We start from the raw sequence: 14921 nt of genomic DNA on the forward strand, positions 1-14921 counted from the left end.
TGGGCCTGTCCCAGTTCTTGGGAGGCTGTAAACAGGCGGATCACTACAAGTCCGATCTAGTAGTGAGACTCTGAACACCCTGTAGACCCGTCCCTAAAATACAAAAATAAATAGCATTTTCCCACCTTGTACTACAAATTGAGATGGCATTCTGAACCGTCTTATAAGCTGGAATGAATGGATACTTGGCATTAAAAGAGTAGATGAGGTAGAACAGAAATCCAAATAAAGTATGAGACAAGAGGTTTGTCTTTATCGTCTACAGAAAATCATAAATGATAGTCTATGCAGTCTTTTTACTACTGTGGTTATATATTTTTTCTAGCACTGACACCTAAAGAATTCTTGTTGGTGCAGTATACTCATTAGGGCATTCCACCTTTAATGAAAAATGTTGTATATAATGTTTCCACAGGGGCCGGGGAGCTGGCTCGGTAGAATAAGTGCTTCCTTGGCAAGTGCAAGGCCTGAGTTCAATCCCCGGTTCCGCTATATATATGTATGTATATATATCCACAGCTTTTGTAATATATCAGTGATCAGTTTTTAAATACAGCATTATGCAGGGTAAACAGCCAGGATTATCCCCTTAAGAAAAACAGTATCAGGGTGCCGGGGAGATGGCTCAGTGGAATAAGCACTTCCCTGGCAAGCGCAAGGACTTAAGTTCAATCCCCGGAAAAAAAAAAAAAGAAAGAAAGAAAAACAGTATCAGTTTTATTATTATTTTTCTTTTTTGGTGGTACAGAGATCAAACAGGACCATGCACTTGCCAGGCAAGCACTTATTCCGCTGAGCTAACTCCCTGGCTCCCTTGGTTTTGCATATTAACAAGATAGAATGTTCAAATGTTTACTTACAAAAGAGATTGGAGAATATATTGAAGGCTAAAAAAAAGGATACCACAGTTTCAGAGCTAGAAAAGTAACAAAGCACTCCTTGCCAAACTAAGCTGCCAGTGTACCAAGGAGCTGTATGTTTTTTAAATATTTGCTGCTTACTTTCCTAAGTAGTTTTTTATTTTATTTTTTAAATTTATTTAGTTATTTGCAGTTCCAGGGATTGAACTCAGGACCCTGTGCTTGCCAGACAGGCACTTATGCCTCTGAACCAACTCCCCGGCCCTGCTAAGTAGTTTAGATATCCTTCCCAAAAGATTTATGTTATCTCACAAAGTGAAAAACATAAAAAGAAATATTAGCTAAATACTTCAGTAACTCCAAGGATGTACAGGTTTGGCAAAATTGTTTTTTGTTTGTTTGTTCGTTGTTTTTTGTTGTTATTTGAGACCAGGTCTTGCTCTGTAGTTCAGGCTGGTATTGGCCTCCCCGCACTATGTAGCCCAGGCTGGCCACAAACTCACAATAATCCTGCCTCAGCCTTCACAGTACAGGCTTGAGCCATGATGTCCTACAACAAAGCCATTTTTTAACTTTATATGTAATGGCTAACATTAAACCTAATCTGTAGAAGGAAGGAAAAAGCAATGAGGGATAGAAAGGAATATATCCAAAGAAAGACAAACCTCAATGATGATGTTTAAAAGAGTCACCCTGGCAAAGGTGGGTGAATGGACGAGAGGGCTGTGTGTGCAGCTCACTGGTGGAGAGTGTGTGTGCATGGGCCCCTGAGCTGGATTCCTGCATCTCAGTCAGTCAGTTCTCTGAGACTACAGGTCATTTTTGTTTTTCTTTTCTTTTTTTTTTTTTTTTTTTTTTGCGGAACCGGCGATTGAACTCAGATCCTTGCGTTTGCCAGTCAAGCGCTTATCCTACTGAGCCATCTCCTTGGCCCCTAACTACAGGTAATTTTGAGGACCTGCTTTCCTACTTCCTTATGGTAAGCCTATCCTAAGGAGGCTTGATTAGCAAATCGCTTCTGAACACTTTCCTGTCTGATAAATGTCTACCAGCATAGGTGGCCTTGTCTTTCACGTTTATCAGGTGTCAATGAAACCTGACTCCCTGTTCTTCCAGTCCTTTTCCTTTGTTTGTGGTAGGAAAGTATAGAGCCTCCAGGAACTGAGAGTTCTTTCTTTCTTTCTTTCTTTCTTTCTTTCTTTCTTTCTTTCTTTCTTTCTTGCAGAGTGGGGATTGAACTCAGACCATTGTGCTTGCCAGGGAAGTGCTTATTCTACTAGCCATCTCCCCTGTCCCCGTGATTTCACTAATTTTCACATGTTTAGTACTAATATTCTTAAAATCAAGGTTTTGTGGAGGATAGAAAATGGTATCTCTTGACAAATTGATCTTGGGCATCCAGAAATATTGCTATTCATGAAAATAGTGTATCAACAAGTACACCTGACACTAATTACATTTGTGCTTTATCAAACCATCAGTTTAAATTGGGCTTGGTGGTGCACACCTGTAATCCCAGCACTTGGGAGACTGAGGCAGGAGGATCATTGGGAGTTCAAGACCGGCCTGGGCTAGAAAAAGTGCTCAAGGCTAGCCTCAACTGAGACCATACATGTTTCACCCTCACCACGCATGCACAAGCACAGCCGCTTACAAGATACTGGGGAGAATCAGAGACCTGATCCATAAAGCAAGAATAAGGTCAGAGCCAGCGGTCTCCTTCTCTGGGGAAGTTGGTGCCTGCCCACTGCATACCGCCTGTTTTGAACACAGCACCACTCCCCTGAGACACTATTTACTATCGGCTTGGGCCTTCACTTCCTTCCAAGACACATGGTTTTACAGTAGAGCATTGTGTAAGTGGGAGTCAGATGCAGACCACTGCCCCCACCCCTGAGACCTATAAAAGTAGGGAGGCCCTGGAGGGAGGAGACAGCTGCGCGGGTTTCCGGGCCTCTCGCGTCTGCTTTACCGCTCTTTCTGCCTGTACCCCTGACTTCCTGGGCTAAACACACTGGTGGACTCTTTTTCTGTCATTCTTGAAACAGCAAGGCAAGGAGCTGCTTTCTGCCCGCAGCTACCAGGCGCCACGGAGCCTGGGGTCTGCACCGGGCTGCAGCGATCGCGGCACTTGGAGATGCAAGATCGCCAGCGCAAAGACTCTGCTGTGCCTTCCCACCCCAGGCCGGAGAAGCCCAGGCCGGAGAAGCACTGGGAGACCGCCCTCCGGCTCACGGGGAGGGAGCGCGACCCTCTTGCTGCACCCCGGGGGCGGGGCCGAGAAGCGGAGGCCGAGCCCCGCTCCACTCCCGGGTCTGCGCCTCCCCACCCAGCCGAGGCTGGCTCGGCTCTCCCGGTCACTGCCGGTCCACGATTGCCCTGCAGAGCCCAGCGGCTGCACCCCAGCGTTTGCTGCCCCAGCTTTTCCACCCAGCGCTGCAAATCAAACCCTCAGCGTAGCGGCGCCTCCGGGCCCAGGAGCACAGCCCTCCCCGGGCCTCCAGGTCGAGAAGGCTTTCCTGGGCATGGCCAGGCTTGGGGCCTCTGGAACCCGATCGCGAGGGGATGCTCGAGTCTGTGCAGCCGAGGCTGCGACGCGGCCACTGCGGCCTGAGCTCGGGAGCACACGCTCTGGTTTCCAAGGGGCGGGCAGCCCGGCCTCAAACGGCAGCCTGGGGACCTTAGACGCGAGGACTTCAGGGCCGGAGGCTGTGGAGCTCGGTCCAATAGGAAGTCCCCCGAGGCCGAAATCCGTGCTGTGTCCGCGGACGCGGAGGGAGGTCGAACTGCAGCGCTGCACATGTCAGTTCACAACAAACTGCATTTTTCCAACGAAGACATTTTCCTTAAGAGAAAGAGCACAGGAATCACACAAAATGCTGAGAACAAAAGGCAAGCGCTGGACCTTATACCGAAACGAATCCAAAAGCACAAGAGGATTATTGTTAGTCCCTGAATTTTAACAACAACAAAAAAGCATGAAAGAACAGATCACTGAGGACTCGCATTTTTATTGTCTATTTGGATTTTTTTCTTTATGAGGAAAAACCAAATACAAAATAAGGAAGAAAAATAATATTTTAAAGAAAACACCTTTGCTGGGCAAGGTTACCCGTGACTAAAATCCCAGCTACTCTGGAGGCTGATGCAGAAGGAAAGCAAATTCAAGGCTATCCTGGGCTTCTTGAGGAGATCTTGTCTTAAAATTTTAAAATAAAAAAGGACTGAGGATGTAGCTCAGAGGTAGAGACACCCCTCCCCCTTCCCAGTTAAATCCTCAGTGATAGTAGGGGGAGGGACTCAATTATCCAAACTTCTAAACTAATCAACATGAAAACAATCACCAAAAAAAAGCCTTTGGAAGCGTAAAAATTATGTATTACACATAATTTCTGTAGCAAATCCTTGAGTTCGTTCACAGCGTTTCTCTGAAGAAACAGAGAGAAATATATAAATGTTTCCTGTGTCTCTTCATTTTAATCATTGTATATTATTTGCCAGAAACCTGGCAATCGTAAAATATCAGAGAATTTCTTCTCTGTGACATTTGAATTTTAAAAAGATAGGACTGTTGAGGCATGCTGACTTGGAAATATTTTGCTCATTTCCGTGAATCTTAGATATATTCTCCCATTTAACAGCAATAAGAATTAACACAAATTTAAGCATAAGTCTTCTATTCATATATTAGGTAAAGATCAACCCCAACCAGCACCTTCTATCACATCTTTACAAAAGTGCTTATTTACTCACAATTCCTCTCCCCAAATCCCTCTTCTCCTGAGCTCCTCTAAACCAGCGCTCCTCAGCAAAGACATTTCTGTTCTGCACTGGTGGAGTAAAAAATCTGTGGTGCAGTGTTTACAGCCCAAAGCAAATCTGACTTACTGGCTTTGCTTCTTAGCTCTCTCCAGAGCTCCCATAGCTAGGACCTACTATTTGCTGTATTTTTTTTTTTTTCTTGACATTGATCATTTTAACTTTTAGTATAGTCACCATACAGATGACCCTTTCTTCTCCTCCCGCTTGCTCTGTAACCACCCGGGGCCCCAAGATCCTCCTGCCTCTAAGTGTAATGTAGAGACTGTGTCTTATATGCAGTCTCTCTTTCCTGATACTCTTTGGTAAGCTGCAATGTAATAAATAGCTGTACATGACCATTGAATTAAATATGTCTATATCTATCGATCGATCGATCATCTATCTATCTGGTACCTAGCTATCTATAGATAAAATGAACAGATGCCCTCTAAACTTCAGGATCTTATTTACAAATGTCTTTAAAATATTTTAGAAAACCTATATTTTACTAATAAAATTATCTATAATCAAAAAATATGGAGATGTAGGTTGGTCTTAGCTACCTTACCTAGTATTTATTTTTGGATCAAATCCCAGCAATTGAGGGTGAGGGAAGAGGGAGAAGGGAATCTAATATAAATATAATCAAAAGAAGATGAGCTATACACTGTTGTGGTACACTACAGCAAGTGAACTACAGATACATGAACTCTACCTATCTCTTTCACAAACATATGTGCAGTTCAGGTTTTATTTGATACTGTCATTGTTACATTTTGCCAAAATATTGATCTAAGAAATCATTTTCTCAAGAGGTTTTAAATTTCTAATGCAATTTATTTTCATAATAGGATTGTTTTCTTTTTTTTTTTTTTGGAACCAGGGATTGAACTCAGGCCCTTGCGCTTGCCAGGGAAGCACTTATTCCACCAAGCCATCTCCCTGGCCCCAATATGGTTGATTCTTTACTCCATTTCTTCACCGTGAGTTTACCCCTAGTACTGTTTAATACGAGACCTTCCTACCATTCTAGACATGTAGGAATTATTCACAGTGGAGATAATCTTTTTTTAAAAAATTTTTTATGTGTGTGTGTGTGTGTGTGTGTGTGTGTGGCCAACTCAGCCTACCAGGGGGCAGGGCTGGCTGGCATGTGGTGCTGGGGATTGAAGCGTAGTCCCTTTGCTTTGCTAAGCTTGTTCTAAGTAGGTGCTTTAGACCACTGAGCCATCTCACCAGCCCCGGAGATAATCTTAGAGTGGAGCTTTTTGAAGTTTACCCTGTGCACGGAGCACTTCCTACATGTTCTCAGGACGCACCTCTAGAAAGTCTGATTTGGCGGACAGAGTGGGCCCTGGGAAGCCTTCATTTCAACCATGGCTCCAAGGTCTTTCAAATCATACTGTTCTAGGCCTCTGGTATCTAGTTCTGTTTTCTTTCTTCTCTCTTTTTCAAGGTAAGGAAGTTTCCTAACCACCCTCATTATGCCACCTAAGAAAGGAACATAAACCAGTTCAAAGCAGTTACAGCATGAGTTGTGGTACATGCTAGTTGAGAGACTGAGAGGCAGGACTGGTCTATCAAACTTTTAAAATATTTTTATAGTTTCAACATAACCTCATTTGGATGAGCATTTCTTAAATTTGGGGTCAACTTAAATATCCTTTGATCCAAAAGATGTTCAAAACAACTACAGCTATTATTTTGAGACTAGGAATTGAACCCAGGGTCACCCTACAGAGCTATATCCCCAGCGTTTTTTAAATTTTTTTAGTTTTGAGACAGGGTCTCACTATATCTCTAAATTGCCCGGATTAGAGTTGATCTTGTACTCACAGTCCTTCTGCATTAGCCTCTCACAATTCTGGATTTGTAGGCATGCAATACCATGCCTCGCTTGATGCTAAAAAATAATGTAATCAATTAAAATGGGACATCGTCTTAAGAAATTATTAGCCCTATATGTTACTGTCTCAGTTACTTTTCTCCTGTTGCTGAGAATGCCCAACAACTAAAGTTAAACAGGGAGGGCTGGTGAGATAGCTCAGCAGACTAAATGCCTGCTTAGGCAAGCGCAGGGATCAGGGTTTGATCCCCAGCACTACATGCTGCACTGCTCCGCCCCAACCCAGGTGCACTGAGCCAGCTACCGAGTCTGGGCATGGTGGTACACTCCTGGAATCCCAGTACTGGGGAGGCTGAAAACAAGAAGATAACTATGAGTCTGAGCTGCATAGTGAGACTGTACCAAATTCATAAATGAAAAAAAAGTTGAAGGGGGAAGGTTTCTTTAGCTCACAGGTTGTAGAGGTTTCCATCCCTAATTGGCTCCAAGGCACATGGCAGAGGGGCAATAGCTCATGGAGGCAGAAGACAGGAAAGGCATCCAGAGAGAGGATCAAGTTTTTTTCTGTCCTTTACATCATGCCTAGTCTATGGAAATTAGGGCGGTGCCAATTCACTGAGTGGATTGATCCAGCAATCACCCACCCTTAATCCCAGCACCCTTAATCCTAGCTTTGCACCGTGAATCAATCACACACTATAGATTCAGCTACCTCTAAAAAAGCCCCATCTAAAAGTGCATGAGGCTTTGAGGGGACATCTAGACACAAGCCATAATTACCAATATGAAATTCTATTGATATTCTGTGCTTGAAATTATTTATTAACTTGGATGTTAAAATGAACCACAAAGTGAAAACTTACTTTCTTAAATTAATAGATGACTATAAATATCAACTAAGCTATGAGTGGTGGTTTGTGCCTATAATCCTAGCACTTTAGGAGGCTGAGGCATAAGGATTTTAAGTGCAAGCCTAACCTGGGCAATCTAGATTCCACTTCAAAATAAAGAATATAATAAAATCTGGGGATATTAAGACCCTGGGTTTAATGCTTGGTGTAAAAGTCCTGGGTTCAATACCCAGTACCAAAATGAAACAAAACACAGGATTAATATTTCTGTTTTCTTTAAAATTTCTGCCAAGGGCTAACAAGACAGCTCAGTGGACTAAAACACCTGCTTAGGCAAGTTCAGGGACTGTAGTTTGATCCCCAGCACCACATGCTGTGCCAGCCTCACTCCCAGGGTAGTAGCAGATACCTATAATCCCAGCCCTGGGGAGACTGAAAAAAGACAAGAGGATCACTGAGTCCAAGCTGCACAGTGAGACCGTGTAACAACCAAATATATTAAAATAAACAAATTAATTAATTACATTTCTGCCAATAGAATGCTTTTCTGGCTTATTATTCCCTTTTTGAATTAGTGACACAGTGGGGTGGGGAGATAGCTCAGTAGAGTAAGTGCTTGCCTGGCAAGTGCAAGGGCCTGAGTACAATCCTTGGTTCTGGGGAAAAAAGCTGAATTAGCGACACAAGAGAGAATGTCTAGATTCCTATTAAAATTACTCATGTGGTTTTTTGTTTTGTTTTGTTTTTTTGCGGAACTGGGGATTGAACTCAGGCCCTTGCACTTGCCAGGGAAGTGCTTATTCCACTGAGCCATCTCTCTGGCCCATAAAATTACTCATGTTATACACTATAAGTATGTAGAGATGCAAGGAGACAGCTTCCTTTACCTTAGCATGCCGGTATCTTTTGGGGAGAGGGCAGTGCTGCATACGCCACCACACTCAACTCGGGATGTGTGCATCCTATTGCCCCTTCCAGTACAGAGTTTTCAACTGCAGTGATCCATCCTATTTCAAGTACAGAAAGTAACAGAACACTCATGAACACACAGAGCTCAGCTGTCTGTGGAACTGGTGCATCATTTAGCAAGCGAGAATCATCTCTTGCTGAGCTCTCACTGGCACAACGCAGCAGGGGTGCAAAGCTGAAAGAAGAAACTATGAGAAATTTATGTTTTCTATCCCTGCCAAATGCATAAAATGAGGACTTCAAAATAAACCAAATGTGCTTATAATGATTTTCCAAGATTAAAGTAAAGCTTAATGTCCAAAGAAGCAGTATGTGTTGGTCCTCACAAAATTATTAAAAGTTGCTCTGTGCATGCTTATTTGAAGTTTATAAGGCTGTCATTATGAAAACTAGTTTATGACAATGCAGCCTTTTGGAGTATTGGACATCTTTCACATAGTTGAGCTATTTGCTCTTTATTTTTATTTTTATTAGGGAATTAAAAGACTTTTTCATTTTATTTTTCCAAGCTTTGTTAATGTATGATAACAAAAACTGCCTTTTCAGAAGATGTACAATGTTGTTTTGATATGTGCATATATCAAGAATTAATTGCCATAGTCAAGATAATTGGCATATTCGACACCTCAGTTGTATCCCTCCTTTCCTTCCTTCTTCCCTCCTTCCCACTCTCCTCCCTTCTTCCTTTCTTTTTTCCTTCTTTCCTGCCATGTGTACCCATTTCTCTGTTTTCTTTCTGTGAAAGACTTTGTCTTAAAAGGGTAATTCACCAACATTAATTGCCTGTAAAATTGTATTTTTTTATTTTGCATTGTGAACTTGCATGGTTACTCTAAATGCTCTCCCTCTGAAGCATAAAGAAAGAAAAGTATTATAGTGTGGTAAAGAAAACCGGAGAGTATTATATGCGCTTTTCAATCTGTACGTAGGATATCCATAAAATCTGCTGTGAAGGCTTTCATGAATTAAAGCCTAAGCTTATTACCTTTGATCTTACAAAGCTATTTTCTGTACAATTACAGTATGTGGGGTAATAATTTCCCTGTGCCACATTTGCCACTATTTTGCAGAAAGTTAAGTTTTATATATAAAACTTTGAAGTCATATATTCTAGGAACCTTAAAATTTAAACTTCCATTATAGTTGCTTAAAATAGCGATGATTAACATTTTCTCCTCATGTTATAAAATGTTTCTATTATATTGAGTCTTTGATCTTACTAGAAACTTCTTCTGTCTTCTAAATGTTTTCTAAACTTCTGCTATCAACCTTCTCATTATGCCATCTTTGGCAATCTCGTCCATTTTTGTTGTTTTGCTCTTTATTTTTATAAGCATGATCGCCAAGTTGGTATCTCCACTTGGAAATTTTCCTCAGCTACAACTGCACATAGCCATGTAAGTACTTGCTTGGTGGACAGCTCCTTCTGATGTTTAGTCAGCATCTCAATCCCATGTGAATTCATCAAGATCTCCTCCCACTCTTCTTCTCATCCCACATCTTAGGCATTTTCCTGTTACTGGGATAAAATACCCAAAATCCACAATTGAAAGAAGAGGCTTATTCTGGTTCTTGGTTCTTAGTTCTTAGATGTTTCAATCCAAACTCACCTGGCTCCAAGACAGACAGGGAATAAGGGAAGAACCTGGGAGGAGGAAAGGCTGCTCACCACATCACCTAGCAGACAGGAAAAGCCAAGTTGGAGAGCGAGACACTCTCCCAGTCACACCCTCAGTGAACAGCTTCGGCTGACCAGATTTCACCTTCTTTGCATTCATTAGTGGATTCATCCATGGATGAGCATTGTGCCTCTGTGATCCAATCAACTTGACCTGAACTCATGAGTTTTTAGGGGACACTCTAGGTCGAGACCATAGGACCCTAGCTAGGACGTCTCCTAGCTTTCCTATTTTCTGTTCAGAGCATTATCATCTTCCCAGGTTTTTGTCCCAAAACTTGAATTCCACTTTGACTTTTTCCTTTCCTTTTCCTCTATGTGCTGTCTGGGTTCAGATTTGCCAGTGAAACCTTTCTATCAGTTCTCTTCCTCATTCCATATGTGATTACGCAGTGGCTCTCCCTATATATCTTTCATAGAGAAAGGTTTATTTATTATCTCTTTACCTTCTAACTATTCTTTTTGTGTTAAGGATTTTCAGCTGGAGCTGTCTTCCTTTATTCATTAAAAGTTATTTCTTTAGTAAAGAAGTATTCTCCTTTAGAGAATAAACTTGATAAGCATAACTTTTTTTTTTTTTACTATTATTAGCACCTGTTTACAGCACATAATGACTACATTCACTGTAGAGGTTGGAATAATGTGCAAAGCAGATTTCAATTAGCTTCTTTTTTCCACCCTCCTCCATGCCCCTTTTATTTTTCCAGCAACACAAGTCATTTAAAAATACTTGTAGCAGTGATTTCCTGAAGGTAATTTTATTAGTAGAGTTCTAAATACAAAAAAAAGGAAAAGGTTATCAGAAATAACAAAGCTTCAGAAAAATCTTGACTATTGTAATATCTTTTAAGTCTTATAAGTGTTGCATATACAATTTTAGCTCTTCAGAGCCCTCCACCGACAAAACACCTCTCATAGTAAAGAAATTGCTACTGTGGTCTTTGGAAACATTTTTTAGTGTGGTATTGGTGCTTCTCCAATAAAGCATGTTAAGCAAGACAGTCACATAGGTGTGTCTGAAATTCCAAGTATGGACACTGCAACTGAACTGATAAATTGGATATCAGATATATGTTGTATATTATATAAGGATAATGAATCCTTAGATTAACTGTAGCAGCTTCTTACAACTTACATAAATTTCACAAAAATATGAAATATGAACACAGATGTGGAGTGGCAGCTGACTAGATGAAAGTTCTTATTAAAATTAAGCATGATCTCAAACTGTGGGCCTGGGAATGTAGCTCAGCAGCATAAGCATCTCCTTGGCAAGTGTAAGGTCCTAAGTTTAATCACCAATATTGCCAAAAAAAAAAAAAAATCAAGCTGTGACATAGCCTTTAGAGTAACAGACAGCACCCCTCAGTTTTTGATAAGTATAACTTGGTCTTGGTGTTGAAGAGCAACATTGTTTATTGGCCTATCCGTAGCTCAAAGGTGGAGCATTCCACATGTCTCCTGACTCCTTTCCTTTTGATTATGAGCAATAACTTTGAAAAGGAGGATTACTAAAGAAAATATGATTTGGAGTGCTGTAGGTATCCTCAGCAACAGGAGCATTTGATGCAGCCAGTTTCCAACTGAGGTTCTGAGTTCATGTCTTTTAATGTTTGTGCAGACCTGGAGAACATTATTCAAATATCTTTTTTAAAAAATGTGTTTAGTACAGGGTCTAGAGGGTCTCACTATGTAGATCTGACTCGTATTGATCCTCCTGTTTTCAGCCTCCCAAATACTGGGATTACAGGCATGCACCACCACACCCAGTCTCCATTGCTGTCTCAGCACACCCTGAGGGTGGGGCCAGCACAGCATGCTGGGGATAGAACCCTGGTCCCTGAGTCTGCCTAAACAGGAGCTTTAATCTGCTGGGTTATCTGGCTGGCCCTCACAAATGCCTTCTTGGTGGCTATGAACCTCTCCAAGTATTTATCAGAGCCTCCCAGTTCTCCAAATTTCTTTATTTCACAAAGATGGCTTTCTGCAGTGAGCAGACAGATATGGGAATCACTGAGGATGCCCTGTGGAAGCATGCTGAGTTCAAGACAGTTCTCTTCCAGAAGAACTTTAATGCATGGACAGCAAGATAGCTTTACTGAGGGCCAGGACATCTGGTTCTGGTGGAGGTTAAGTTCCATGAACTTCAGCTCCCTGACTACATTAGGTGTACTCAGAATCCAATTCTTAGCAATAAACCACATCTAGCTGCCAGAGGCTACAGTGTTGGGGTGGTAGTGTTCCCTTCTGTCTGGAGGGCAGAGAGCTGCCCAAAGATAGATGGCAGTTCTCTTAAGTGATTGCTATTTAGGCTAAACATTTGTTGCTGTTCATGACGGACTCGTCAACAGTGTGAACTTCCCTACTAGCAGAAGTAAGATACTTAATCTTGTTGTTGGACAAGTTGATGGTCTTAAGGTTACTTGTCAGCTTCTGCAACTGCGGAGCACCCTTGGTCAGCCCATTTTTAAGCTGACAGACACCAGTTTTCTGTGCCATTTCCACTTGAGTGTGGAGGGCACTGCTTCTCATCCTAACACCATGCTTCAGGTCCTTTCTGCAATTCCTGGGCACCAGCCAAAAGGGGCAAGGAGGAACGCGAAGAATACTTAGCTAGATCCCCAAGTCCTGTAACTTTTGCAGCTTCAATTAGATTTGCCTCTGGGAGGTTCTGAAGGACCAGGAGGCCCTGGACTCACTCGCCTCTAGGTGCTTGGAAGAGAGCAGGCTTCTCAGAAGGCCAGACCGCACTTGCCAGAGATGTGCTTCAAGGGCTGCTGCACTAGATACACTGTCATTCTAAAAGATTATTTTTGAGGCAATATGGTTTGATTCTTTTAGAAAGGGTTGAACTCCAAAATCTAGAGTAAACTAAGTGTGGAGGATTGTGAAAGTGATTTTGTCTCTCATTCCCTAATTCCTTGTTTCCATAGTAGGTACTAAAAATTCAACAAGCTACAGTAGTTATGAATGAATGAAAATATGCACATAATGTGCTTATTCCAGATACTCAGCACTCAGTAGATGTCAATGTTACTGAAAACCATGCCTGATGTTATAATGTCCACCACATGATGTGACTCTAGCTAGCTCCGAATCCCACTTGCACTCACAGACTTCTTTGAGTCATGTCTGCCTAAGTGTTCCCCATACACATTTCACTTACCTAAGATGTTCTTTACCTTCTAGTTTGCCTTATATCTCTTTATTTAATTTCTCTTATCTTGGTCAGCATTCCATCAGTTACAACTGACTTACACTTTTCATAGCTAGTTAAGCACAAATCATTCATGCACATGGTGGGCTAACCAGAGGCATAAAAGACACCACCTCTGTCACTCACTCATTCCAAAGACCCTCAGATTTCACTTCTTTATCAGCTTCATTTTCTGACTCTGCACAGGGGCTTCTCTGCTCCTCTGTGAGTCCAGAAGGGATACACTGTTCACATTCACAGTTCTTTTTATCATCTGCCCAATTCTACACACAGAGAAAATAACTGAACTCCAATTCCAATTGCTAGGAAAGAGAATATGATTGGACACAATTTAATTACAAATCTGCATTGTGTGTGTGTGTGTGTGTGTGTGAGAGAGAGAGAGAGAGAGAGAGAGAGAGAGAGAGACAGAGAGAGAGAGACACACACAGACATAGAGTAGATGATTCTATGTCGAAAAGATCGGTTCTATATTGCTACCTTTGAAGATGAAAGGGGAGTAACAAGCCAATGATTGTCACAATCTCTAGAAGCCAGAAAAGGCCCAAACATACATCCTGTCCTTCATCCAGAAGGAAACACCTTGATGTTAGCACCAAGAGATCTGTTTGGGACTTCTAACCTTCCAGAACTGAGAGAGAATAAAGTTGTATTGGTTTAAGTCACTAAATTTGGAGAAATTTGTTAAACTAGTGTTAGCAAAATATTAGAAGTGGGAATCTCAGTAAAGGAGGGAAAATGCTCTTCAAACCAGCTGATTTTAGTGTAATTAAGAGCAATAACTTGAGATTTTAAAATAGCATTTAAGGTCAACGTTAGAAAAGAGTAATTGATATGTACAATAATTTATTAAAATGAACTGCTAATGTGTTAACTGCTAGAGTTAAATTATAGTATATTAAATAGACAAGATATTCTCTGTGCAGAGAGAATTTTTGCATTTTCTCAGTAGTATGTGCTTGGAGGTCAAGGAGTCCTTCCAAATGTATGATTTGTGTTTGTTTCCCACATTTAAATAAAATGTGCTAAAATGATGTGTGTGCCCATTAAAGTATGTTCAATTCAATCAACATAGCTGGACTTAGAATTTCAGTTTCGCTAGCACTATCAGAAGGTTCACCTGTGTAAGAAATTTCCCTCAGGGAGACTGTTGTCATGTGTAATTTGATTTCTATAGCTATGTAGAATAGGAACCTGACCCCTTGTAAACAAAGTATTGGGCTGGTGAGATAGCTCATTGGACTAAGCGCATGCTTAGGCAAGTACAAGGACTGGGGTTTGATCCCCGGCACCACATGCCACGCTAGCCCTGCCACTGGGCATGGTGAGCAGGCCACTGAGGCCGGACATGGTGGCACATGCGTATAATAACAGCACTGGAGTTGCTGAAAACAGGAGGATCACTATGAGTCCAAGCTGTGTGTGAAGCCTTGTATCAAATACATTAAAAAAGAAAGAAAAGCAAACAAGCAAGCAAGTAAGCAAGCAAGCAAACAAAGTATCAATCTGGTAAGAATCTTCCTTATTCTTATTCATAAAAATCTGTTTTCAGTCAGAAGTATGTAAGGTTCTAAAAAAAAAATCACCCTAGTCTATCTTTTTTCTTTTTTTTAATGTGGGACTGGGGATTGAACTCAGGACCTTGCGCTTGCCAGGAAGGCGCTTATTCTGGTGAGCTATCTCCTTGGCCCCTAGAGCT

General features: G+C 41.6%; 1 pseudogene; it reads right to left on the bottom strand.

The window, feature by feature from the left end:
• Positions 1-6143: 6143 nt before the first annotated feature.
• LOC111815842 lies at positions 6144-12537 on the bottom strand (annotated as a pseudogene).
• Between the last annotated feature and the right edge of the window lie 2384 nt (positions 12538-14921).

Source organism: Octodon degus, unplaced genomic scaffold (assembly GCF_000260255.1).
Source record: "Octodon degus isolate 3935 unplaced genomic scaffold, OctDeg1.0 scaffold00022, whole genome shotgun sequence".
In the NCBI taxonomy this organism is placed as follows: Eukaryota; Metazoa; Chordata; class Mammalia; order Rodentia; family Octodontidae; genus Octodon; species Octodon degus.